Here is a 26,735-nt window from a genome sequence, read left to right as displayed (position 1 = left end):
ACTAGGGATGTTAAGTCATGGGTTAGGGCCCAATCCTCTCTAGTGTAATATAAGCCCAACCCTATTTTAACCCAGCCCTATTTTAACCATTCTTTAATTATAGGGTTAGGGCTGGTACTAGGGTTAGCCCAATTAATTTTTATACAATGTAATAATGTTTTGTATATCAAATTTAATCAAAGTTTACATGTTTTTAAAAACTCAAAATGTGATTATATAAATGAAAAAAGTCTCTTTTATTTATTTTTGTTCTCAAATTCAAAGTATGAAATTAGAAAAACCAAGTTTACATGTTTTTATTCATGAAGTGTAAAAATCAAAGTTCAACCTTAACTTCATAAAGTGTAAAAATCAAAAACAAGAGAGATGGTGGTATAAAGCAAAGCTCCACTCTCAAGTCTCTAACACTCGTTTCAACTTCCACTCCACTCTGCAAAAACAAGAGAGATGGCAGTCACTAGAAGTTCTAGTCTAGAACAAACATGAGACAGCTAAAAATCGATTCAACAAACGAAAAGAACATCCAAAAAAAAAGATGAAACAAATGTCATGAGCTAAAGCAGTCACAAACTAATAAACAAGCATGTGAACTACAAGAGTATGCAGTCTGCAAAAGAACTCAGATAAACAAAACAAGTACAAAAAATCCACAATGTAAAACCCACAAAGAACACAAGTTGTATTATTTTGTTACAGAACCCATAAGTAATCTGCTTAAAAAGTCCAATATTATTAAACCAATATTACAGAACCCATAAGCTAAGACACAAGCTACAGTCTTAGACAACAAGATACAAGCCTATAGTCTACCAGACAGCAAGATACAATCTTAGACAGCAAGATACAATCACAGACAGCAAGATAAAATAAGAGCTAAATTCACGGAAGTTACCACATGTTTGAATCTTCATTTCCTGAGCTACTTGCTCTTTTATTAGCATCCTCATCATCATAATCAAAGTACTCCTCAATGTCTCCTGCATCAAGTAATCAAAGAAATCATTCAAACAATGAGTTAACCAACAACACTAATTCTTAAAACACTTAATTCAAGACAAGGAGTTTACCTTCAAACTCAACAAACCCGCGTAGCCAGTTTCGCGTACAGATCAATGCTTGGACAGTTTTAGGGAGGAGACGGTTTCTAAAAGGACTCAAAACCCGACCTCCCACACTAAACGCAGATTTAGACGCAACAGTAGTAATAGGGATGCTAAGAATATCACGGGCAAGCAAAGCTAAGTCACCATATCTGTGTTGCTTATCTTTCCAGTAGTCTAACACCTCCATATCTGAGAAAGCCGAAATATCAACCTTAGTATCAGCCAAATACATGTCAAGATTTGTTCTTTCGTTGTTTGAACCAAACTGGATACACCTTTCAAGCTCAAGCAGATCCTATATTCAAACAAAATAAGAGATAAAGAAGCAATTAGCGAATTATTAAGAGGTCAAAATAAACAAGAACTTTATGTCAGATACTAACATCATCGAAATCATCTTCAAGAGGAGATTCTGTAAGGAGCTCATGTGGAGTTTTTCTTGGAAATTTGGAAGAACTTTCTGATGACTTTGAACTATACTCTTTATAAAGCAACTCCAGGCTCTTCCTCACGACTTCAACCTTCTTCTCAGAAGTTCTAGGATCCAGCTTATGATAAGCTTCCTTAAGAATCTGCAGCTTAATCCTTGGGTCTAGTACTGCTGCCATAGCTAAAATAAGACTGTACTCGTCCCAGTATTTAGCAAACTTACTTTGCATATCCACAGCCATTAATCTTATCTCATTATCCTTACACCTTGCATACCTCCTCAACAACAACTCGATCTTCCATACTAGCATGAAATAAACACTGGCTGTGGGGTAGTTGACTCCAGAGAAGTATGTTGTGATTGTACTAAATGGCTTCAAGAAGTCTCGAATCTTCTCACCGCGATTCCACTCTTCTTCAGAAGGCAAACATTTGTAGTTTCTATCATACAAATGCAGATTATCAAAGGCTTTACGAAACTTGAGAGCTCTCACCAACATCTCGTAAGTGGAGTTCCACCGTGTGTCCACATCCAAAGACAAACCAGCACTGCTTTCAATACCAGCGCTCTCAACACACGTAGCAAAAGAATCCTTCCTTGAATCAAAAGCTTTCACATACTTAACGCTCTCCCTAATGTTCACCAAAAGACTAGAACCTAACTCTAACCCTTTCTTGACAATCAGATTCAAAATGTGGGCGCAACACCTTACATGGAGGAACTTTCCATCGCACAACAAGCCATTCCCACTCTGCAGACGATGAGTAAGGATCTTTTGCATGTTATCATTAGCAGAAGCATTATCTAAGGTGAGGGAAAACACTCTTCGCTCTAACCCCCACTCCTTTAGGATATCAAAAATCTTCTTGGCTATTGCTTCACCGGTATGTGGGGGTTTGACATCGCAAAATGCCAAGATGTGACTGTGTAGCTTCCATTTCTCATCAATATAATGAGCAGTGAGGCAGATATAACTCCTCACTTGGCTACGACTCGTCCACAAGTCAGAAGTGAAAGACACACGACCTTGGTAACTTGCAAACATTTCTTTCAACTTCAGCTTTTCTATTTGATATCTTTTATACACCTCCCTACTTGCGGTTTGTCTACTTATAGGCTCACATTCTGGATTAAGATATTTATCTCTCTCCCTAACCTTTTCGTATTCTACATAGCGAAAAGGAAGGTCATGATAAATTATAATCTCAGAAACCATTTCCTTATCAACTTTGGGATCATATTCAACAACTTCGGTTTCAGGTTTTTCTAGACAAGAGCGTGAATGGAGATTCATTGTTGAAGTTCCATGAGTCCTATCTATAACTAACTTAATTCCACAGTAGTGACACTTAGCCCTTTCTTTACCATCAGACTCTACGCCAACGGATGTAAAGTGTAGCCAACACTTAGAAGTCTTTTTACGTACCTGTCCAGGCCGTTTAGCTCTTGGAGCTCGTGGAGCTCGTGATGATCGTGAAGCTCGTGGAGCTAGTGGAGATCGTGGAGCTCGTGGATCTAGTGGAGACCGTGAAGCTCGTGGAGCTAGTGGAGACCGTGAAGCTCGTGGAGATCGTGAAGCTCGTGGAGTGTGTGTGTGTCTCTTTGGACGTTGAGTATGTGTTGACTGAGCAGGTTCATTGACACTAAAATCATGTTCCTCTTCTTGGAAGTCTTCATCTTCATTATACTCCAAGTCCATCAATTCATTTTCTGCCTCAAGAACTGCCATTCTTTGTACAGTTTGTGAGTCCATGCTGCAGCCTGCAATAAAAAATAAAAATTCTATTAATACTGAAAGAACAGAAGCTAGTCACATAACACATTACAAGAACAGATTCTCCAAGGACACAAGTAACGAACAAGTGTGATTAGGAAAGCTATGTCTCAGTTTTATTTGCAACTCTAAGATCACAGTAGCTTTGCATTTAATAGAGTAAATTTTATAGAGCAGCAACTGTATTCTTCAGTTCTTTGAGTTCTTGATATCAAAAACACACACAAAAAAGCATCTACTTATTTAAAAAAAAGAATGCTGACGATTACTTCTAAGTTCTTGATATCAAAGTATACGATTCCATAGATAACTTTCAAATCGCAATCCCTAAACGGAGAGAATCAGGAACGAGAAGAAAACTTACTTCGGAGAGAAGACGATTCTTGGGAAGAAGCTTAGCGGTGTCAGGAGGAAGCACGACGTACACGTACACAACAGATCAACGCTCCCTAATAACAATTCAAGTTTCTGTAAGACTTATCCGTACATTGTCAAAACTCAAAAGGGAACATCTAAGCAAGGACTCATCTACAACAACAACTAGAAGTGAAAATAACCCAGAAGATCGAGAGATACCTTTGATTTCGTTTTCGTTTTCGTTTTCAGAAGATCCATGTGAGATGGCCCATCGATTTCGATTCAGAACAAACCCCTAGCCTTCGATTTCATTTTCTTCATAAGAACATATGGCCTTCGATTTCGATTCTGGACAAACCCCTCGCCTTTGATTTTGATTTAGAACAAACCCAGAACCTTTGATTTTGATTCAGAACGATCTTTGATTTTGATTTCGATGTCGATGACTGAAAGAGAGATGAGAAATAATTAACCCTATTGGTACCTTAGCGTAAAATTAGGCGGCCCATTCTTAGGCCACATTAAAAAATACGGGTTTAGGGTTATAAATTTTCATGCGGGCCGGGCTAACCCTTTAGAAATGAGCCCACGACAACATCCCTACATATGACAATCACAAGCTGCCTGTGTGCTTGCTTCCTCCTTTAATTATTTATGATTGGCTGGAAATTGCTTCATGGGAGGGAAAGGACAGTATGGTGTTGATGATGAAACAGGTTGCCAGCTGTCTGCTCTCAGCCAAGCTTGGTTATGAGCTAAACCCTCATATGAAGTAACCTCAGGTTGTATTAAACTCTTCTCTAGCTGCTTCCCACGTTTTTAAACCTACAGAAAAACCTAGAGAATTTCAGAGAGAAAGAGAGAAAGAAGAACAGAAAAATCAGTGAAAAAAATCAAGAAAAAATTGGTGGTGATCTAATCTTCAACCCTAGCTCAGTTTGGTTCTTGAGAAAGATCAGAATGTGAGATTTTTAAATATAACCCTAGACCTAGTTGAGTTCAGATCATGATCAGACCTTGATCTTTCTCTTTGATCAGTCCAGCCACAAGCTTACCTTGGAGAAGAGGATCAGCTGAGGCCATCTAGTCCTTTGGTTTGTCTTGGTAAGCTTTGGTCTCCTAGCCTCAGTCAGTATCTGATCAGAACAGTTCATGGCTACCTTAGATCTTGGTCGGATCAGTTGTATAAGTTATGATACAGTTCAGTTCTTGTTTAGTTTCGGTTTGAATTCATCTCTTAAAACAGTTTGCTAAGCTGTTATGGATTGATTGGACTTAAACCAAACTGAACTCAATCTGATCTTGTCCTGAACTGTTGTTAACTGAATATAACTGAACTGATCTGATCTGGTATGAGAGGAACCGAGCTTGAACTGAATTGATTTAAGTAGTTTAGCCTGAACCAAACTGTCAGATTGTTGATGTTCTGAACTAAACCTTGCTCTGTTTTGATCAGCTAAGGTGAGGAGCTTTGCTAGTCCCATCCTGTCCTTTCAACCTTGTTCAAGAGGAACTCAAGTCTTGTCCAAGCCAGTTTCAAGACTGTTCTTTAGGTGAGTCTAGACAGAAGATGAGATAGATCATGAATGAGTACATGATTGACATTAAATTGTAGTATCTCAATAAGATAGTAAAGTCTTTGAATCCTTTAAGAAGTGTATGGTGTTTACTTAGTGTAAACACTTACACTTGAAGATTAATCAAAAGGTTAAAGTGTGGTTAATCATAATCATAGTACTTGTTCTCAAGTACTAATCTTAATTATGAAATAATCATGGTTTTGATTATGGATTAATCTTGGTTTAATTAAGAATTAATCTTGGTTTAATTGAAAATTAATCTGAGATTAATTAAGGAGTAATCATGATTAATTAAGTACTAATCTTGGATTAATTAAAGATTAATATGAGATTAATTAAAGATTAATCTAAGATTAATTAAGAGTTAATTATGATTAATTAAGGATTAATTATGGATTAATTTTGGAATAATTATGGAAGTAAAATCATGTGAAGTCTTGTTATATTATTTATCCCTAAAGCCCCCGCATTACCGTGACTTGGTCCTGCGAACGGAACAAGGTCATGAAGACACGATGATGGGGTAGCCCCCTGGAGACCGTGTACTGCATGACGATGCAGTGTCGGATTGTTCATACCGGACATTCGACAATGATGGTGATGCTAAATCACTAGTCTCGGTTAGCCTTAGTGGTTTCTCGGGTCTAGTATATATATTGTATTATATGAGTATGGTAACGGGCGGGTATTGTGGAAGTGATGTTTAAAATAAGAATTCACAATGATGATCGATATTAAAGTATAGTACTAGTACTTGCATGATCATGTATATGCATTTGATAACTGTTTGGTTTATTATTGATTGTGTTGTGATTCTAGATTCACTGAGTAAATTAGTTGCTCTTGACTCATTCGTGTGTGCAGGTAACCCTTAGACGGGCGACACTTTACTTTTTGGACGGAAGGAACGGCCAACCAGCGGTAGTATTTTGTTGTCTTTGCAACGTACCTTTTGATGTATATTTACTTAAAACGTTGTTGGGCAATAGGCCATAGGATAAAACTATAACACTTTGTAAGTAGTTTAAAGTAAATAAATAATGTATAAAAGATGTTTATAAATCACTAGTTCTCATATGATATTAGTCCTTGTCCGGGACGAACTAACTATCGAATATTGCTTTATCGGGTTGAAAAGCCTAGAGTAATATCTGATAGGAGCGTCTGTGTTCTTTGGTTGTTGGTCTAAGGCGATTGGATTTATTTCGAGAACCTCGGGTCGACCATCAGGGAACATCGACCGTGTCATTTCCGGTTATCTATGATCGGGGGTGTCACATCCCCAGATTTATTTTCAACTCAATTTCGTCCGCGATACAGACACATCCAAGCATCAATTAAAGAAAGACGGAGAAGCAAATAATTAGTTGGTGATTTTTGACGAAGATATTTGTTACTGGAGAGAGAGATTCAGAGGAGACAATCTTAAATCGAAGGAGATGAGTAGAAAGGGTTAAAACTTTTTAAAAATATTTTATTCTCATAGCTGTTGTGAGTTTGTTTGTAGAAAATATTTAGTTCAAGTACTATTGTAATGGAACATACTTGTTGAAAGTTTAGTTAGTCTAGTGGTTGAGTGCTTTTGTGATGAATACTAGGTCTAGGGTTCAATCCTCTTAAAAACAATATTTTTAAAAAAATATCAAAACAACGCCAGTTTGTACTTTTCGATCTTTTTTAAAAATACTAGGGGTTTTCCGGCATTACGCGCCGGTTTTCTAATATTAGTTATGTTTTAAAGTCGACGGATTAATTATAATTTTAATTTTTATATAAATTTGATATTTAGGTTTTTCACTGGATATTACGTAGCATTTATATAAATATGTTAAACGTCATTGATTAGAGAATAATTGGTTCATAGCGGAAATCAAATACAAAACCAATGAAGCGAACATATGTTAATGAATAGGTATGTGCACATTTATCCGAAACCTAAGAACAGAACCGAACAAAAAAAATGGTTCAGTTCGGGTTTGGATCATACCAATTATCCAAGCTATCCTATATTTCTAGAACCAAGGAATCGGAACCTAACTGGAACCGAATTGGTACCCAAATTTCTAAAATAAAATTTATAGACTTATAAATATCAACTATATTTTGTTTTAAAATAATAAAATAATTTAAAATACTATTTAAAATCTGAAATACCCGAAAACTGAATTATAGAATAATTTTTCTAAACCATACCATTTTAAATTTATCTGTATTATTTAAATTTTTATTCGAAAACTCGAAAATCTGATATTTAATCCAAAAACTCGAATTTATGACTTTTTAACCCGAATTAACCAAAAAAACCGGAACCAAACGGGATCTTAATTATCTCGGATATTGTCCGGTTCATAACTTTGTTACCTGAAGGAATCGAGGACAAATAAATCAGACCGGAAACGAACAAAATTTTCTTAATACCCTAACATATCCTAAATGCTTAGGACCGAGAACGGAATGCTTAGGACTAATCATGAGACTTCCCAAGTCTACCATCTTTCCATTTTAAAATGTCTTTTAAAACATTATAATTACTGATTTGATTGTAACTGATTTTTGCGGTCGAATTAAAACATTCTTACAAAAATAAATAAGCCAAATCTTAAGGAAACAATTAGCAGTCTAGAAGTCAAGTAGTACATCACACTTATGGCCCTCTATATATTGATTTGTTTTTTCAAAATTGTGTGGGGATTATTTTTCTTTTAGGCAAGCTTTTGGGTCTCTGTCTACAATAGTTATACATTACTCATAAATCTACGATCTATATATGTTGCGCTTTAAAAAGATGAAGAGGAAGCTAATATCTGTATATTTTATTTATGCAATACCAAGTGTGTGTATATATATTTATATGTATGCACGTTCCTCTACTCTACCGTAATGAATTCATTTCAAAACTGTTTTTTATTTTCAAAATATATAATAGAGTTAATAATTCTAGTTAAGGTTTTAGATTATAGTCCTAGCTACATCATTATCAATTTACAAATTGTGGAATATGTATATAACTCTGGCAAATCAATTTTTTTCTATGTTTAAAGTCACTTTTACTTGACCTTATCCACAGAGGTCGAAAACCACATACTCTCAAGTTACCGATCTGAATTAATCACCGGACTTGAAACGTAGAGCAGAGCGAGCAGACCAGATCTGTCTACGCCAATGACTGCAATATCACATACGTTTTCTTCCTGGGTTGGTAGAAACCGGGCGGTGCAAGGGCATGACACATCTTTCTGTCCTCTTCAGATCAGGATATAAGTTAGCCCACATAAGCTTGGTTTCATCAGTCATGTTGCGTTTAGCGGCTTGCACAACTTGTGTCCATCTTGGCCTAGCTCTCTAGATTTGGGTTAGTGCCAAAGAATCCTCTGGCGAAGTTATAAGCAATGGCAAGGTTCTTTGGCTTTGCTGTCTGAACAAAGCTAATATTGCCTCTGGACGACAAATAAAAAAATGCAGGAAAAACATTAGGAACCACACATATCACAGGAGAAAGATAAGCATCAATGAAGTAAAAGCAAGCAGGTTAGGAAAAAAATGCTCAGTATTTGTAGAGGCCAAAATCTGTAACATCTATTTCAACATTTATGAAGGAGCTGTCGTAAACAGAACTCAAGCTTTTACACAGATTAAGCATGTTGACTTACGGAATATGATTAATGTTGATTGGATACCTTGTTTTCAAGAAATTTTAACCACACTTTTCCACTCAAAACGTAGCGGATCAAAAACTTGAGCAAGTCGAGAGGGATGTACATTGCGAGACTGTATAGCCAGATCACTCCAGCCCATCCCTAACCGGCTCCTTATATCCGCGCAAAACTCCAGTTTGCGTAAACAGCTATCAATGTCGCCACCTGAGAGTGTATACAGAATACACCGCTATGATACTTGTTGTTATGTTTTCATGAAAAGAATTTAAGTGGAAGCTTTTGTTATACTATATATATACATACATACCAATTGAGCTATGACAAATGCACCAAGTAAGAGAAAACCAGGAGGTTCGAAGATGAGAGCCTGACTTGTGATGCTAACTTGTAGATACAAAGCAGCCATGATTTGTTCAGGACGTTGACTCAATGGTCTCACACCAAACATGTTCTAAGTAAACCCTCAAAAGAGTTAGCTTTTTGAACTGGCATATAATTAAAACAAAAAGAAAACATTACTGATCTGTAGCTTCAAGATAGCTCTGCTTCCTAATCTTGAAAGAAAATTTCATCGACCTAATTGACACTTTCCAACTTCTTTGCTTACTTAACAGTATCTTGCGATTCTTCTTCGAAGTACTTAATATTAAAAAAGAACCCACATTCCTTCTCCAGCCTAACACAACATCAACCAAATTCACCAAGTTAATGTTTTTTTTTCAAGCTCGGTAGAAACTGAATTAAGAAGCAAAAGGAGGAGATGTAACTGATTTCATCAATTGATCCAATAAATCCAAACCCTTATTCAAAGGCAAACGTTGAAGAGTCATTTAAATTGCAAACTTTTGGATGATTTTTTTTTAAGACCTTCTGATGATTTGCTTGAGGGGGTTTGGCAAACTCCTTAATCATTATCTCAGTGACTTTCGAGATCTTTGTGTTGTGAGTGAAAAGTAATTATTGAAAATAATCAGATATGGTCAAAACCAAAGAACTGATCGGTGGTTACCTGAAATGCAGGAGATGGTCACCACACCACCGTCTGAGAACAATGACCAGCTGACCATTGTTGTAGGCTGTGTTTGTAAGGAATGAATGTGATTGGATCTGGTGAAGCAGTGAGAATTGGAGAGGTCTCCATGTATAACAAAGCAGGGATTAGCGATGCAAATAAATCTACCAACCTCTTCAAACTCTGCTGCCGATTCAAGATTAGCAAACGCTCAGATGACTCCCTTGTCTCTCCGATGGTAGCCTTTCTACGGCGGCCCATCTCAGATCTTCTTCGTCTTGCTCAACAGTCTCAGCGTTCGACGGCCGCGCGAACGATTGTCTACCTGTCTCAACGTCGATGTTGAAGTACTCACTCCCGTTCCACGCAGCCGCCATGGCTCTTTTCTCCGATCTGAGAGAGAGATTGATTTCTCTCTGAAAATAAAGTGAGGGATTTATAAACTTTTTGAGATTGAGAATCTGTGGAAGGCGTGAAAGTTGAGGATGAGAATCGGAGAAGACAATAATAGATGAGATGAAGCTCAACGCGTACGTTTAAGGAGATGATGACGTGGCTATTGAAAGTTCTCTAATTGGCTGATTTTTTTAATCTGACGTGGACACATTCTCTACTCCTCATATAACCCTTTTAATATAGTATAGATTGGACAAATGCCAAACTGAATTAAACCAATTTCCTACATAGCCTCCACGTAAGCACCACATCAGCAACAAAGCTGAAATTGATTCCGGTTACGTAATAATTGACCAGATTGGAAAAGTTCCTATGGAAAATTCAAAATAAGAATTATTTTGTGGTGCTTTTGGTTTGATCCAATAGTTCGTGTATGAAAACAATGGAGACGTCAAGTTCATGGTGAAATTGGCTGTTTTCCCCGACGAGGAAGATGTGGATTTCGTAAGTGGTACTGGTTTTTAAAGGTTTGGGAATCAGAGTGGCAACAGAAAATGTAATGGCGCTAGCAAAAGAAGAAATTTCAGCAACAACCAAAACTCGCAGTACCAGAAACCCTTCAACACCAACAGCAACAATGGCTTCATAAGGAATTATGGAGCTACTTTTTATCAGGATCCTGCTCCAGCAACTCATGAAAGAAAGTTGGAATTAATGATTGATTAGATTCTTGAGTGGCAGCAAAAAATGGCTGTGGAGTTCAATGGGAAGATTCATGTTGTATACCCCAATCTGAATGACAAGTTCGAAGCTCTCAACACCCATGTGAAGAAGCTGCAGACTAAAGTGGTTCAGACAAGTGATGCTGTGAGGAGGCAGGAAGCCTTGATTAAATGGAAAGGTGAAGCTGGATAGAAGCACCACGTGAGTGCAATCATTGATGATGATTTCTGGGAAGTGGTGAAGAAAGAGAAGCTCCAAGAAGGAAAATTTTAAGTCGGAAGTTCCATGTTGTTTGGCAGTGTGCACTGGTGTCGATCGACACTAGTAGACGAGCACTGATCGCCACCCCCAGCAGAGTCCGTGGATTCTCGACACACCGCTAGTGTTGATCGACACTATGCATACATCGATCGACACCCATCTGCCCCTTTGATGTATCGAGTACAGCTATCAAGCATCGATCTACACTATTATTAGGTCGATCGACATCCGTCTTAGACAGCAGCGAGACCGACAGTTGACATCAACAGCCAAATTATGGTCAATGTCCTCTTTAATATGATGCACCAGAGTCTACTATTATTCAACATGCTACTAAGGGACATGTTCCTATTGGAAAGAGTAAGAAGATCAAACTTCTCAAGCGTCTAAGGAGAAAGGCTACTGAGAAAGAGATGGATGATTTAACCAAAAGGGTACTGAGCATCCCTAAAGATGAGCCTTTCGATGAGGACTGCTACTACTACTACAGGATCTGGATGCTTTTCAGAGAGAGCAAAGAGAGAGAACATGACATCGAGCGTGTGTTTCATCAGCTCAGAGGCAAGAAGAAAAAAGTGATTAACCTGAAAAAGAAAGGTGAACTTGGAAAGTTTGTAGTTCCATGTATTGTAGCAAGTCACAGCAATCCGAATGCACTTTATGGCATGCGTTCTTCAGTGAGTACCAAGCCAAGAGCGATGGTAAACCAGCTAGGTCTAAAGATCAAAACTTCTCGAGACTCATTCACTTTTGTGGATTTCTCTAAGGTGGATTTAGGTGAAATTGTCAGAGACCTCCAGGTGGAAAACAGGGATCATGTGGTCCATGTGGATTTATATGTGATAGACATCCAAATAGAATGGAACACATCCCTGCTATTAGGGAGAGCCTTCATGACTATCGCATGAGCTGTTTGCGATATGCTGATGAATAAGTTTTGCCTGACATTCGTTTATAAGAATGTTTTCTATGACCATGTTCGAGTGTTCAAAGGTCACACGTCCTACGTTGGGCTGGATGATGACTTAGGATTTGTGGCAGCATTTTATTCTGATTCTGGTTGCGAGAATGAAGATGACGATAAAGTGTCGATCGACAGCCAATCAGAATCGAGCAACACTCTTAAGACCTCGGAATTACTGGAAGCTTTAACGCTGAACCTTGGGAGTGCTATTCCACCAAGGCCACTACGAATATTCTTTGCACATGAACCTAGTTTACAAAGTCTACATATATATATATATATATATTCAAAAAAAAAAAGTTTACAAAGTCTCTTTTATCAGTTCTTTTATATTGTTTAAATGAGTTGGAATAGAATATATACATATATATATATATATGGATAAATACTCAATATTTTATATAAATAAATAAAAAAATTATTGAATAGTCTTTTTGGAAATATCTTATAACATACAAAATATTATGTATTATAATTTGAATAAACTTTTCTTAAAATTGTTTTGGCAAATCGACACGTTAAAGTTCCATTAAAGATGAGAATACAAATATAATACTAATACTTTTTTTTTGACAGCATATAATACTAATAATGTATTCATAAACTAACATGATAATTAATGTTTAATTAAGGAAAAAATAGACTAATGAGAAGTTGACGTATGTGATAAAGGCATATTTTGTGAATTTTAAAAACTTACACACCGCATATTTTTATGGGATTTTTGCAAAATTGACCTACAACTTAAAGTCAAACACAAAACTAACCTCCTTTGTTTTTTGAAAATTGGTTTTGCTCTATTCACCCCACAAGTTCATATAATTTACGAAAATGCCATCAATTTTTTTTTTTTTCGAAAATGACATTTTTACTCTCTCACCCTCATCATCTTCAAGTAATTACAAGATTGCCACTGTCATCAATACCACAACCACCATGAACAAACCAATTTGAAGCTCTTAATGCTCCCAAAATCGATTTACCCTTCTTCTTTTTCCATTCTTGTGAACTAAACACAACATATCTCTCACTTTCTCTCCACAATGAGCTAAAAAAACTCAAGATTTTGATTCTAAATTTTTTATAGTTCATAGAGTCATAGAAGCTAACGATTATGGGTGGGTGACTTCCGTTTGTGATTCTGTGTGTTTGGAGAAGCCTTATGTATGCTAAGGAACTTATCTCACCAATTTAAGGTATGACATCGAGTTTTTTTCCAGATCTGTTCGTCAGACGACTTACTTGGGAAGTCGTCTGGCTGTAGACGACTTACCTGGAAGTCGTCTGGTCAACGCAGAGGTTATTTTTGCAATTGACTTTGAAATCTGTAACCTGAGACGACTGAAAGTTAAGTCGTCTACTATTGTTTGGTTTCAAAAAAATTCCAAAGAACCTAGACGACTTACATTTCAGTCGTCATAGGTTAGTTTTGTATTTGACTGGATAATTTCAGAAGTTTGACCCCCCCAGACGACTTACATTTCAGTCGTCTGGCGAAAATTAAAATAATAATATTTTTTTTAAAGTAAACGACTTACAATTAAGTAGTCATAGGTTAGTTTTGCAATTGAAAAAAAAAACTTCAAGATTTAATTATACACAGACGACTTATAATTCAGTCGTCCACCAGACGACTTAATTGTAAGTCGTCCAGGATTTTTTTTCGAGATTCTGGTCAAACCTCGTAAATCCTGGACGACTTACATTTCAGTCATCTCGTGGACGACTGAATTATAAGTCGTCTGTATATAATTAAATCTTGAAGTTTTTTTTTTCAATTGCAAAACTAACCTATGACGACTTAACTGTAAGTCGTCTACTTTTAAAAAAAATATTATTATTTTAATTTTCACTAGACGACTGAAATGTAAGTCTTCCAAAAAGTCAAACTTCTGAAATAATCCAGTCAAATGCAAAACTAACCTCTGACGACTGAAATGTAAGTCGTCTAGCTTTTTTGGAGTTTTTTTTTAACCAAACAATAGTAGACGACTTAACTTTCAGTCGTCTGAAATAACAGATTTCAAAGTCAATTGCAAAAATAACCTCTGCGTTGACCAGACGACATATAGTTTAGTCGTCTAGACAACTTAGATTGAAGTCGTCCGCGTCTTCTCCACTAGGTTTTAAGTCTTCTACGTTAGTTTTTGAATAACTTGTATTTTTAAGAGTGATAAGTAACTTCAAGATATGTAAAACTCATATTTACAAAATATGTTCTCTCCCTTAGTTTTACTAAATTTGACTAAGTTTTTCAATGCAAACTTATAAAAAATATGATATGCTTTGACTAGTTACTATTGTTTGTTTCCATCTCTTACCAACATTCTTGTTTATTAAGATGAGAAAAAGGCCATTGGAGTTTATTATTGCATATGAGAGATCCAAAGATAAGAAAAAGGCTACTGAAGTCTATTATTTCATTGATTTGTAAATGTGTAAACACATTGTTAGCACATTTAGTACATCTTGGAAAACATTATTACTGATTTTACAAAAAATTCACAACTAAAAGAGTATACTTGCAATTCATAAAACAGACCATAAACAAAACTATTATAGATCATTCATCTACAAAGACAAGCTTGGATTCCACATGAGTAGACAAGACCAGACAACTTTTAAGAAGTCCAGACGACTTCTAAGAAGTCCAGACGACTTCTAAGAAGTCCAGACGACTTCTAAGAAGTCCAGACGACTCCCAGGAAGTTCAGACGACTTTGCCAGAAGACTTTTAGGAAGTTCAGACGACTTCCAGACGACTTTACAGGAAGTCCAGACGACTTTTAGGAAGTCCAGACGACTTCCAGACGACTTCCAGACGACTAACAAGTAAGTCGTCCCAGAAGTCTTCCAGATCTGAAAAACCTGCATATTAAATCCAGATCTAAAAAACCTGCATATTCAAAAACGTTCAAATGGCTTAAAAACAGAAAAAATGAGTGGAAGATTAGATAAATCTAACCTTTACAGAACACACAAAAATACATATCTAAAAATAATAGATCTACCTTTAAATTAGTGGAAGATGAGTACCAAATAATTAAAAACCTGCAAAAAAAAAATAGATTAATAACAAAGACATGAGACAAAATTGAAAAATTCATATAAAGTTTGGTGTTTTCAAGTCAAAGAGATTAGAGTGGGTTTGGAGAGTTTTAGTTTGGGAAAAAAGTAAGAACTTTATACAACAAGAAGTTACCAAATGAAGAAAAATCAGACATAAGAACTTACCAAAACGCTCAGAAAAATCCAGACGACTTCCTGGAAGTCCAGACGACTTCCTGGAAGTCCAGACGACTTCCTGGAAGTCCAGACGACTTCCTGGAAGTCCAGACGACTTTGTCAGAAGACTTCCAAGAAGTCCAGACGACTTCCAGACGACTTCCAGACGACTAACAGGTAAGTCGTCCCAGAAGTCTTCCAGATCTGAAAAACCTGCACATCAAATCTAGATCTGAAAAACCTGCATATCCAAAAACGTTCAAATGACTTAAAAATAGAGAAAATGAGTGGAAGATTAGATAAATCTACATTTATAGAACACACAAAAATACATATCTAAAATTAATAGATCTACCTCTAAATTAGTGGAAGATGAGTACTATTTGATTAAAAACCTGCAAAAGAGATAGATTAGTAAGAAATACATGAGACAAAACTGAAAAATTCATATAAAGTTTGGTGTTTTCAAGTCAAAGAGATTAGAGAGAGGTTGGAGAGTTTTAGAATGATGAACATTACATTTTTGTTGCAGCCATTTGAGAGGAGGAGAGAGAATGTGTAAATTTTTCTTTATATAGGGAGACAAAAAATTCAATTAGATTAAATATTTTTGACTCAGACGACTTCCTGGACGACTTACATTTCAGTCGTCTGGTGAATAAATTAAAACAGACGACTTACATGTAAATCGTCCAGAAGAGTTTAATATTTTTAGCGGGAAATTAAATATTTTTAGCGGGAAACTAAAATAGAAGACTTTCCAGACGACTGAAATATACGTCGTCCGGGTAAATTATTCAACAGACGACTGAAATATAAGTCGTCCACACCCTAAACTTAATTATCTAATTAAACACTTCATAAAACCAAATCAAACTTGAAAAGTGTTTACTATACACAGAAATAAACACATATAGGTGAAAACTAATTTTTGAAAAAAACATTTTAGTTTTCCAAAATCTAACCCTAACAATACATACAATACTACAACATATGTTTGCCAAACTCCTAAACCAAAGTATTTCATGATTCACTACTTCCACTCATCTATCTTCAAAACAAATCAATTTTATCATATCTTAATTTATATCAGTTAAAACTGTTTATAATTACTTGATTTTTATTTTTTACGCATCAAAATATTTTTTTACAAGATTTATAAATTATTTTTAAAATAAACTGGTACCAGACGACTTACACTTCAGTCGTCCAGACGACTTCCAACATCTCAGACGACTCAGACGATTTACTGGGGCTATATTCGTAAAAATGGCTTCTGTTTTTTTGTTTGGTCACAAGGGGCTGAGCTGTAATTTCACTAGGCTTTTAGGTTAGTTTTGCATTTGATTCAAGTTTGGGTATAGGTTTGGAATTAAAATCAAGTTGTGGGTTAGTTTTGGCAAAAACCCCTATTTTTATGGCCAATTTTCTCAAATAGTCTTTTCTAAGTTTTTGTCATAAAAATCGCCTTCAAGAAAGAAAATGACCAAAATAGTTCCTTTTTTTTTGAATTTTTTTTTTAAATTGAGATTATATCCTCAAAACTCTACCCCTTAATTATAAACCATAAGTCTAGATTAGTTAACCCTAGAGTGTAAACGCATTTTTACTCTTTAATAAAATTTATTTTGATCAATTTTCTCTTTAAGTGCTATTTTTGTGACAAAAACTTAAAAAATAGTATCTACGGAATTTCTCTATGTTTATTTGTATCTCTCTCTGGTTTTTTTCTTTGTTTCTTTTTTTTTCTTCTTTTTTATATATACTTTTAATATTTTCAATATATACATATGCATTGGTGTTGGAGTATTTGATTACACCCCTCAACAAAATCCATCAAATCCAAAGCTCGGTCTATTTCCAACAAAAAAAATTAAAGCCGACACCCAATTAATAAAAGGGTTCTTAGAAGTTTGGGATCTTGCCAACATTCCATTACCTCAAACTGGTTTTTCAAGGAACTCTGTATTCCTAAACTTCTTACATCTCTTGAAGGTATACAACTCAAATGAGGGGGATTCCAATACGCGAAGTGTTTTCCCATGGCTTGTATGGGAATTATGGAAGGCGAGGAATGCACTGGCCTTTGAAAACAAGACGGTAACGGCCTACACCATTGCATCTTGGGCCTTTGAGGAAGCTTCCTCATGGCAGAAGACCATGATCCTCAAGTCAAATACGGAGATAGTAGATGATGTGGTAAGAACAGAAGAACCTATTGGGTGGATTAAGCCACCGTCTGGATGTTTGAAGTGTAACGTGGGTTCATCATGGGTAGACCCTCATCACCCGAGTGGAGCTTCGTGGATTCTTCGTGGAGAAGATGGTCAAACCATTATGCATAGCAGACGTTCATACTCCTTCATGCGATCCAAAGCGGAAGCAGATCTATGGGCAATGCACTGGGCGGTGGAATGCATGCATAACACTCACCATGTCAACGTTATCTTCGAAGCTTCATCTGAACAACTCCATAATGTCCTTTCTGAGCCATTTCACCACCTTGAGTTCACTGGGGTGGTGCAATCTATAAACCAACTTCTCAATGGGATTAATGGATGGAGCCTTGACCACGCCTTGCAAGAACATAATGAGGCAGCTGCAGCTATCGCCGTGAGTGTAACACGAGATCGGCGCTATCAATCATACATGGCACATCATGAACCTGCTTGGCTTCACCAACTGCTGTCCCTGGAAGCTTCTTCCAACTAGAGGAAGGGTCGACCTTTCACCCTACACGCTCATGTGTTTCCTCTTACATTATCATTTTCTTACACATCTTTCTTGGATGCCTACTGGCATCCTTTGTTTCAGCTTTGTCGTTTTATTTTCGGTGTTTCCTTTGTGAACATCATACTTGTCCTCGTTACTTTGTTTCTCAGTGTTATAAAAAAAAATAAAAGGGTTCTTTCAAAAATGACTCAAAATTTCAAGTCAAACACAAAAATAAACTATGTTTTTTTGAAACTTTGTTTTATCCTATTCACCCTAAAAGTTCTAGTTATTCACGAAAATGCCATTATTTTTTTTTCGAAAATAAGGCTTTTACGTTACCATCTTCATCTTCACCAAACATTTACAACTTTGCTATTGACATCAATAACTCAACCACCATGAACTATAAAATTGAGAGTGTTAATGCCCTAAAGTTTTGATTTTTTCTCATCCTTTCTCATTTCCTATCCGCAAAAACCACATATCTTACACTTTCTCTCAAAATTCATCAAAAAAACTGAAGATTTTGATTACAAATTATGTAAGGTTCATAAGCTCACGATTCTTGGTGATTAACGAGTAGGTAGCTGTTGTGGTGAAGTTCTGGGTGATTGGAGAAACCACGCAAGTCATCTCACGAGTTCAAGGTATGAAATCGCGAACTACATTTTATTTTTCAGATCTGTTCGACGAAGAAAACTTCTTTAGAAGTCTTCTCATTGATTTAAATGTTTTACTATTATTTTTCAATTGCAAAAGTAACCCACGCATAAGAAGACTTCTTAGTTATCCGGCGGAAGACTTCTAAAGAAGTCTTCTCTCGAAAAGTCAAATATAGTCAATTGCAAAACTAACCCAGCAGACTTCTTGCGACATTGAGAAGACTTTCGAAAGACTTAGGGAAGACTTCTTTTGAAGTATTTGTGGGAACCGAAATTCACACTGTCGATTTCTGTTTAAATAAGGAAAGTAGGAGAACCGTAGTTTCCCAGAGGTTCCAGATATCTGCTAATACCACACGCTAAGCAATCAGAACACGAGATAACAACGATAAAGTATAAGAAATCGTAAAATGAGAGCAAAGAGAAGTCTTATTCCGAATTTGCGTATGAGCGTTTACAACAAGGTATAAGCATGGGCTCGAGAGCTGTTAGCGAGATTCCCAGTTCTAACAACCCTAAGACGGTTAAACCTAATTGAGTCGCAGCTCGAATAACAAAAACGGAAAGTTGCCTAATTGCTCTAAGTGCTAAGTTTGCTATGCAAAAGTCCTCTCTCATGCCTCTCGCCTAGGACTCCTTATATACTCGCTCCTATGTCGGTTTACGCTTTTCCCCTTCTGCCCTTAAGCCATCATAGCCTAAAAATGGAGATATTCAATTTTTCCCGATCTTCGTAATTATCTTCAAAATTTTGTATTTATCCGCGGAAACTTGACATTTATCTTTCCTTGCGAACCAAGCGTAAACCATCCCACGGTTTACGGGCTGCTGGTTAAGAAATCGTAAGGTGGGCTTCGAATCATGTCTTAGGTCCCTTTGGGCGGTCTTTCGACTTGAAGCGTTTATTACGACTTCTTTCGATAAAAACGAACTTTCCGCGGTTTTTATCGTAAAGTTTGATTGATGACTTCGAATGGCGGAAAACATGAAATGGGTTCGCTACGGTCTTCGGGAGACAGCATCGAAGGGTAGACGAGAATGCATGGATTCGTGTCGTATCGACGATTCGGAAGAGTTCGGTCGCTACGTAGCGACCGAGCTTGGCTCGAACTCGGTCGCTACGTAGCGACCGAGCAGATAGCGACCAAGTTTGGCTCATAGCGACCGAGCAGGATAGACGCTCGGTCGCTATGTAGCGACCGAGTCTGGCTCGAGGTCGGTCGCTACATAGTGACCGAGCAGGACGGACGCTCGATCGCTACATAGCGATCGAGCCTGGCTCGAGCTCGGTCGCTACGTAGCGACTGAGCAGGACGGTAGCGACCGAGCTTGGCTCGAGCTCGGTTGCTATGTAGCGACCGAGTGGGACGGACGCTCGGTCGCTATGTAGCGACCGAGCCTGCCTCGAGCTCGGGCGCTACGTAGCGACCGAACTGGACGGACGCTCGGTCACTACGTAGCGACCGAGCCTGGCTCGAACTCGGTCGCTACGTAGCGACTGAGCAGGACGGACGCTCGGTCGCGATGTAGCTACCGAGCTTGGCTCGAGCTTGGTCGCTACGTAGTGACCGAACGAGACGGACCCTCGGTCGCTACTTAGCGACCGAGCAGTGTGCATGCTTGGTCGCTGCGTAGCGATCGTGCTTGGCTTGTCTGTGGTCCGATTGCTATACTCGAGCTCGTCCGTGGCTGGTTTTAGATACGCGTCTGTTGCCTTTGGGACAGCCGGTATTTGATTCGATCGAGATTTGAACAGGATTTTACCGCGAGATTCTTCTTAAAGATTTCTTTACGAAGATTACTTTTCGTAAAAACGTTCATGCCGATTTTACGGACTTTCAGACATTGATTCCGTCGTGACCGATTTTACGGACTTTCAGACATTGATTCCCTCGATAGAACCATGAGCTTCTAGCGTTAGGTTCTAGCGAGTGGCTTGGCAAGTTAAGCAAGTTAGGTGAGTTAGGCAGAATTAATGGTTGAAAAGGTTTTGTGGTAAGTGGTCTTTTCGCTCTTCTAAAAGTAGAACGCGATAAGATTGGGGCCGCGCCTTATGACGGCTGCCTACGTACCCTTGTTGAAAGGATCAAGCCTTTCATAGTTCGTCTTGGAGTTAAGGTTCTTATGACTAGTTTTCCAGCGAGACCTTTACGGTCTAGTTTTTATGTAGAGGTTTTCAGGCGTGTTGCGGCCGATTGCATTTTATATGGGTGTAGAAGGAAGACTACGAGTTGCATCTCGTAATCTAACTCTGTGTGAACTGCTATATCCGTGATCTGTTTCGAGAGTTTTCTGCAGCGTGTAAACTTGCGGGATTTCTGAAGACGCTTGAATATTGGCATGGAGACAAATTTTGGGATCTCGTATTAGGGCAAGACCTAGGTCTAATCACGGCTTTAGGGGGTGCGATGACTACTTCGACTTACGTTTCCCGTATCATTTTCTACCTGATTCCATCCCACTTTAAAGTCCGCGATATGTTCTCGACTTACGTGACTTGTATGGTAGGAATCAAGCATATCTTTGAGGACAATTTTTAAGTCTCTCGAAAGTGCTGACCAAAAATTTTGGGTTTCTTTTATAGCGCTATTATCCTTGTGTCGGATGTACGAGAGTCATCTCTACGAGGTGGCTAAGTCTGTTTAGGACGTTAAGAGTTTGTTGTGATCAGCAACAAACTTAATGGTAAAAATTACCATTTTGAGTCTTCGCGAAGGATATGTTTTGAGAAGATGTTAGTGCGTATGACTGTCTGGTCTTCCAAAAAGGTGTTTTTATCGAGGAAGAAAATTTCGTCGAACAATGAATCTTCAGGCGTCTGCGACGTCTCGCGATGCTGAAGATTTATTATTCTTTCGTATGCCGCGTTTCTTGCTTGAAATATCTGCGGGCTTGAAGATGTTTCGCGATGTTGCAAGTGTTTAGTCTTAGCCCTGCGTTTGAGAAACATTCTAGTTTGACTACGGATGTTCGCAGCCAAAATTGTTGTTCCTGTTTGGATGCAAATAATTCGATTTGCGATCGAGGAATTAGGACTGAGGTGTCGCGTAAATTTGTCCATGGGAAGAAGCGTTTTCTTTCATAATGCTTTGTGAAGTGTTGGTCTTCCGAGATCTATTTCGTGCATTTTTTAAGAAGCGTTTTTCTTACACGCCGCATATTATGGGTAAAACGTTGCGGGCTTAAAGTGAATTGTGGAGCGTATTGAACTTGGTCAATTTTTGAAAAGTTTAGATTTTTCGTTAACCGTTTAGTTGTTAGGACTGAGTTTCGTTACGAAGAATTTATCATATGATTTCCGACTGTGGGCTATACGTTAATTTTTCTCTTAATAGTCACACGACGTTTTAGACAAATTGTAGATTGTCGTTTTGTTGTTAAGTGATGGAGCGATGGTTTCTCAAAAAGTTTGGCTTGGCGAGAAGGATGTGTTCACTCAAGTAGCGTTGTTTCTGCTGGTTTTACAAGAAACGTTTCTGCTGTGATTTAGATCTTAGGTGAAAGTTGCTTGGAGTTACTCATGGAGTATTACCGAAGTTTATTTCATTACGATCTAATCGCAGAACATTTTTCATAAGTTTTTTGAGCGGATTCCCATGACACATTCGTTTCTGGAACGAATTGGTCAACCAGAGGGGGATCTAGCTAACCGTCGGGAGGAAAGTGTTCCTTTTAATGTGCACGATGCTACATCTATTCTCGAGTTTTCTTCGTCGCAAATGTTTTCGATGATTTTCCATGACTCACTTGGTACAACGGAAACTGAAAGAAATGCTTTGGTGATTGAAGATTTTTCGTCGAAAGTTTTAAACGAAAATGGCTTTCTAAAGCCGGAAAAGGGTTCAATACTTTGGCTAATCGTTGAGTTTCAGTTTGATATTGATACAAGTTTTCTGTACACATGATTGTGACAAGAAATGATGAATAGTCTTTGAGATTATGATATGTTGCTAGCGTTTAGACGAATTTTAGATTGTCGTTTGCCTATTTGGGACGATTTGCTTTGACAAAATCGTTTTCTTGACGATTTGCAAAAGTTTTTTTTGAAGTTTGGGAGTATACGTGTATAGTATGCGTACCAACTCCCTTTTTTTTTTTTAATGGAAGAAAACGGTTGAACCGATACTTTGAAGGGTTGTGTACGTTTCTTGTTCTGTGGTTTGGAAAGATTGATAATCCGGGACGATTTAAAGACGACGCTTGGAATGTGATTTGTTTGTTTCCATGTTGATGACTTAGAATATGTCGGTTCTGAGAAAATTGGCAGAAACGAATCGGTTTGAAGACGACGTTGATGTCTCTAGTTTTTTCTCTCCTTAGGAAGCGAGCTTGATATGCGTGGCGATCGTTTCTCAATTTTTGGAGAGTTTAGATCGGTTTGCAAGATCTGGATGAACAGTTATGGAACGATATATCGAGACAGGAAAAATCGCCTAAGACTTAGTTCGCTAGACTATCCACCAAGGTTTTATGTTTCCTAAAGTTCTATGGCAGTCTCAAAGGCGTTTTTATTTCTTAGTAATTTCCTACGAAAATTCCAAGTTTGATTTCAGAAATTTCAAGTCGGAAATATCTTAGTTCTCTCGAAGATGTAGTTTTGTCTCTTCTCAGTTTTGCTTGCTCATTTCCCCTTCTTGTTCTCGTGTATGTTCGCCATTTTTGATATTGGTGTTTATCCTTTGAAACTTGACAATTTATCTTCCGAACTTGACTGTTATCTTCTCCTTAGATACGACGTCAATTTTTATAAAAAGGTTCAACGTAATCGTATAGTTGAGGCCGCTAAGGTGTTAAGTTAACCGTTGCCGTTTTATACGATTAATTTGAATTCATGCGAGAAAACAAGTCTTTGAGGTTTTTTTTTATCGTAAAGTTTCAATGGTAACTCCAATTGAGACGAAAAGAGAGACGTTTCGATCGAGATTTGAAGGAGAACACAAAGATGGAGGTAAGGGCGAGTAGGAGTAAGCATAGGAGTTTAGACGAGGCTTACTTCTTTTCGTCGTAAAATCTCAACGGAAACGCCGATTGAGACGAAACGAAAAGAGTTTCGATCGGGATTCAAAAGAGAACCTAAAGGAGGACCTTTCCGAGGCCTTACAGGTAGCTATGTGGCAAGTGAAGGTCTGACAGGTCGCTACGTAGCGAGTGGAAGCAAGCCAAGAGGAGTCCTACTTGTTTTCGTCATAAAATCTCAACGGAAACTCCGATTGAGACGAAACGAAAAAACGTTTCGATGAGGATTCAAAACAGAACCCAAAGGAAGACCTTTCTGAGGCCTGACAGGTCGCTATGTAGCGAGTGAAGGTCTGACAGGTCGCTATGTAGCGAGTGGAAGCAAGCCGAGAAGAGTCCTACTTGTTTTCGTCGTAAAATCTCAACGGAAACTCCGATTGAGATGAAACGAAAAGCATTTCGATGAGGACTCAAAAGAGAACCCAAAGGAGGACCTTTCTGAGGCCTGACAGGTCGCTATGTAGCGAGTGAAGGTCTGACAGGTCGCTACGTAACGAGTGGAAGCAAGCCGAGAAGAGTCCTACTTGTTTTCGTCGTAAAATCTTAACGGAAACTCTGATTGAAACGAAACGAAAAGGATTTCGATGAGGATTCAAAAGAGAACCCAAAGGAAGACCTTTTTGAAGCCTGCCAGGTTACGTTCGCTATGTAGCGAGTGAAGGTCTGACAGGTCGCTACGTAGCGAGTGGAAGCAAGCCGAGAAGAGTCCTACTTGTTTTCGTCGTAAAATCTCAACGAAAACTCTGATTGAGATGAAACGAAAAGCATTTCGATGAGGATTCAAAAGGGAACCCAAAGGAGGACCTTTATGAGTCCTGACAGGTCGCTATGTAGTGAGTGAAGGTCTGACAGGTCGCTACGTAGCGAGTGGAAGCAAGCCGAGAAGAGTCCTACTTGTTTTCGTCGTAAAGTCTCAACGGAAACTCCGATTGAGACGAAACGAAAAGCATTTCGATGAGGATTCAAAAGAGAACCCAAAGGAGGACCTTTCTGAGGCCTGACAGGTTGCTATGTAGCGAGTAACGGTCTGACAGATCGCTACGTAGCGAGTGGAAGCAAGCCAAGAAGAGTCCTACTTGTTTTCGTCGTAAAATCTCAACGGAAACTCCGATTGAGACGAAACGAAAAGCGTTTCGATGAGGACTGAAATGAGAACGCAAAGGAGGACCTTTCTGAGGCCTTACAGGTCGCTGCGTAGCGAGTGGAAAGTTGGCTTGAGCTCGGTCGCTACGTAGCGACCAAGCACGCCTGCTACGTAGCGACCGAGCTGTGTTCGTGCTCATTTGCTACGTAGCGACCAAGCTGTGTGAGTGCTCAGTCTCTACGTAGCGACTGAGCTGTGTGCGTGCTTGGTCGCTACGTAGCGACCGAGCTGTGTGCGTGCTCGGTCGCTACGTAGCGACCGAGCTATGGGAGTGCTCGGTCGCTACGTAGCGACCGAGCTGTGCGAGTGCTCGGTCGCTACGTAGCGACCGAGCTGTGCGCGTGCTCGGTCGCTACGTAGCGACTGAGCTGTGTGTGTTCTCGACCGCTACGTAGCGACCGAGTTGTGTGTGTGCTCGGTCGCTACGTAGCGACCGAGCTGTGTAATCGATTTGCTGCGCCTCCTTTTTCCGCGATTAACCTAGGGGTTTTCTGCGGTTTTTGGGAGAACAAGTTTTACCCTTCCGAAAAACGTGTTTTGGTAAAACCCTTACGCATTGAAACTTCTTTAGCTCGGAAATGAGCCAAAATTACGGGATTTGATAAAATTTATCATTTTCCTTTAAGTTTAGACAGAGAAATCGCAAACTCGTTTCGTAGCACTTCCTGTTGGCGAAAAGTCGCGACTAGGTTTTTTCGATTTTTTCAAGAACTGTGGCGTTTGCGTAGGCGTTGGCCATAGGCGCAGTGGCGGCTGAGGTTGTCTTACCAGCGTTATTGCGAACTGCGATTTTGTCTTTTGTATTTCCAGACATTGTTTTGATCGAGCGTTTTGTGGCTGAGAGTTAGATTGATCCGTACCCCCCCCCCTCCTTCTAGCGCCAAACTGTGGGAACCGAAATTCGCACTATCGATTTCCGTTTAAATAAGAAAAGTAGGAGAACCCTAGTTTCCCAAAAGTCCCGGATATCTGCTAATACCACACGCTAAGCAATCAGAACACGAGATAACAACGATAAAGTATAAGAAATAGTAAAATGAGAGCAAAGAGAAGTCTTATTCCGAATTTGCGTATGAGCGTTTACAACAAGGTATAAGCCTGGGCTCGAGAGCTGTCGGCGAGATTCCTAGTTCTAACAACCCAAAGACGGCTAAACCTAATTGAGTCGCAGCTCGAATACCAAAAACATAAAGTTGCCAAATTGCTCTAAGTGCTAAGTTTGCTATGCAAAAGTCCTCTCTCATGCCTCTTGCCTAGGACTCCTTATATAATCGCTCATAGGTCGGTTTACGCTTTTCCCCTTCTGCCCTTAAGCCGTCATAGCCTAAAAATGGAGAAATTCTATTTTTCCCGATCTTCGTAATTATCTTCAAAATTTCGTATTTATCCGCGGAAACTTGACATTTATCTTTCCTTACGAACCAAGCGTAAACCGTGGGACGGTTTACGGGTTGCTGGTTAAGAAATCGTAAGGTGGGCTTCGAGTCATGTCTTAGGTCCCTTTGGGCCGTCTTTCGACTTGAAACGTTTATTACGACTTCTTTTGATAAAAACAAACTTTCTGCGGTTTTTATCGTAAAGTTTGATTGATGACTTCGAATGGCGGAAAACATGAAATGGGTTCGCTACGGTCTTCGGGAGACAGCATCGAAGGGTTGACGAGAATGCATGGATTTGTGTCGTATCGACGATTCGGAAGAGTTATGTCACTACGTAG

General features: G+C 38.6%; 1 protein-coding gene across 1 annotated transcript in view; it reads right to left on the bottom strand.

Moving 5' to 3' along the window:
• Nucleotides 1-26,735, bottom strand: part of LOC117128145 — a 734,122-nt gene that overhangs the window by 193,509 nt on the left and 513,878 nt on the right. The window lies entirely within an intron of this gene.

The sequence above is a fragment of the Brassica rapa genome, chromosome A09 (genome assembly GCF_000309985.2).
Source record: "Brassica rapa cultivar Chiifu-401-42 chromosome A09, CAAS_Brap_v3.01, whole genome shotgun sequence".
Taxonomy (NCBI): domain Eukaryota; kingdom Viridiplantae; phylum Streptophyta; class Magnoliopsida; order Brassicales; family Brassicaceae; genus Brassica; species Brassica rapa.
The sequence above is the reverse complement of the archived record's forward strand: the minus strand, read 5'-3'. Positions and strand labels throughout refer to the sequence as shown.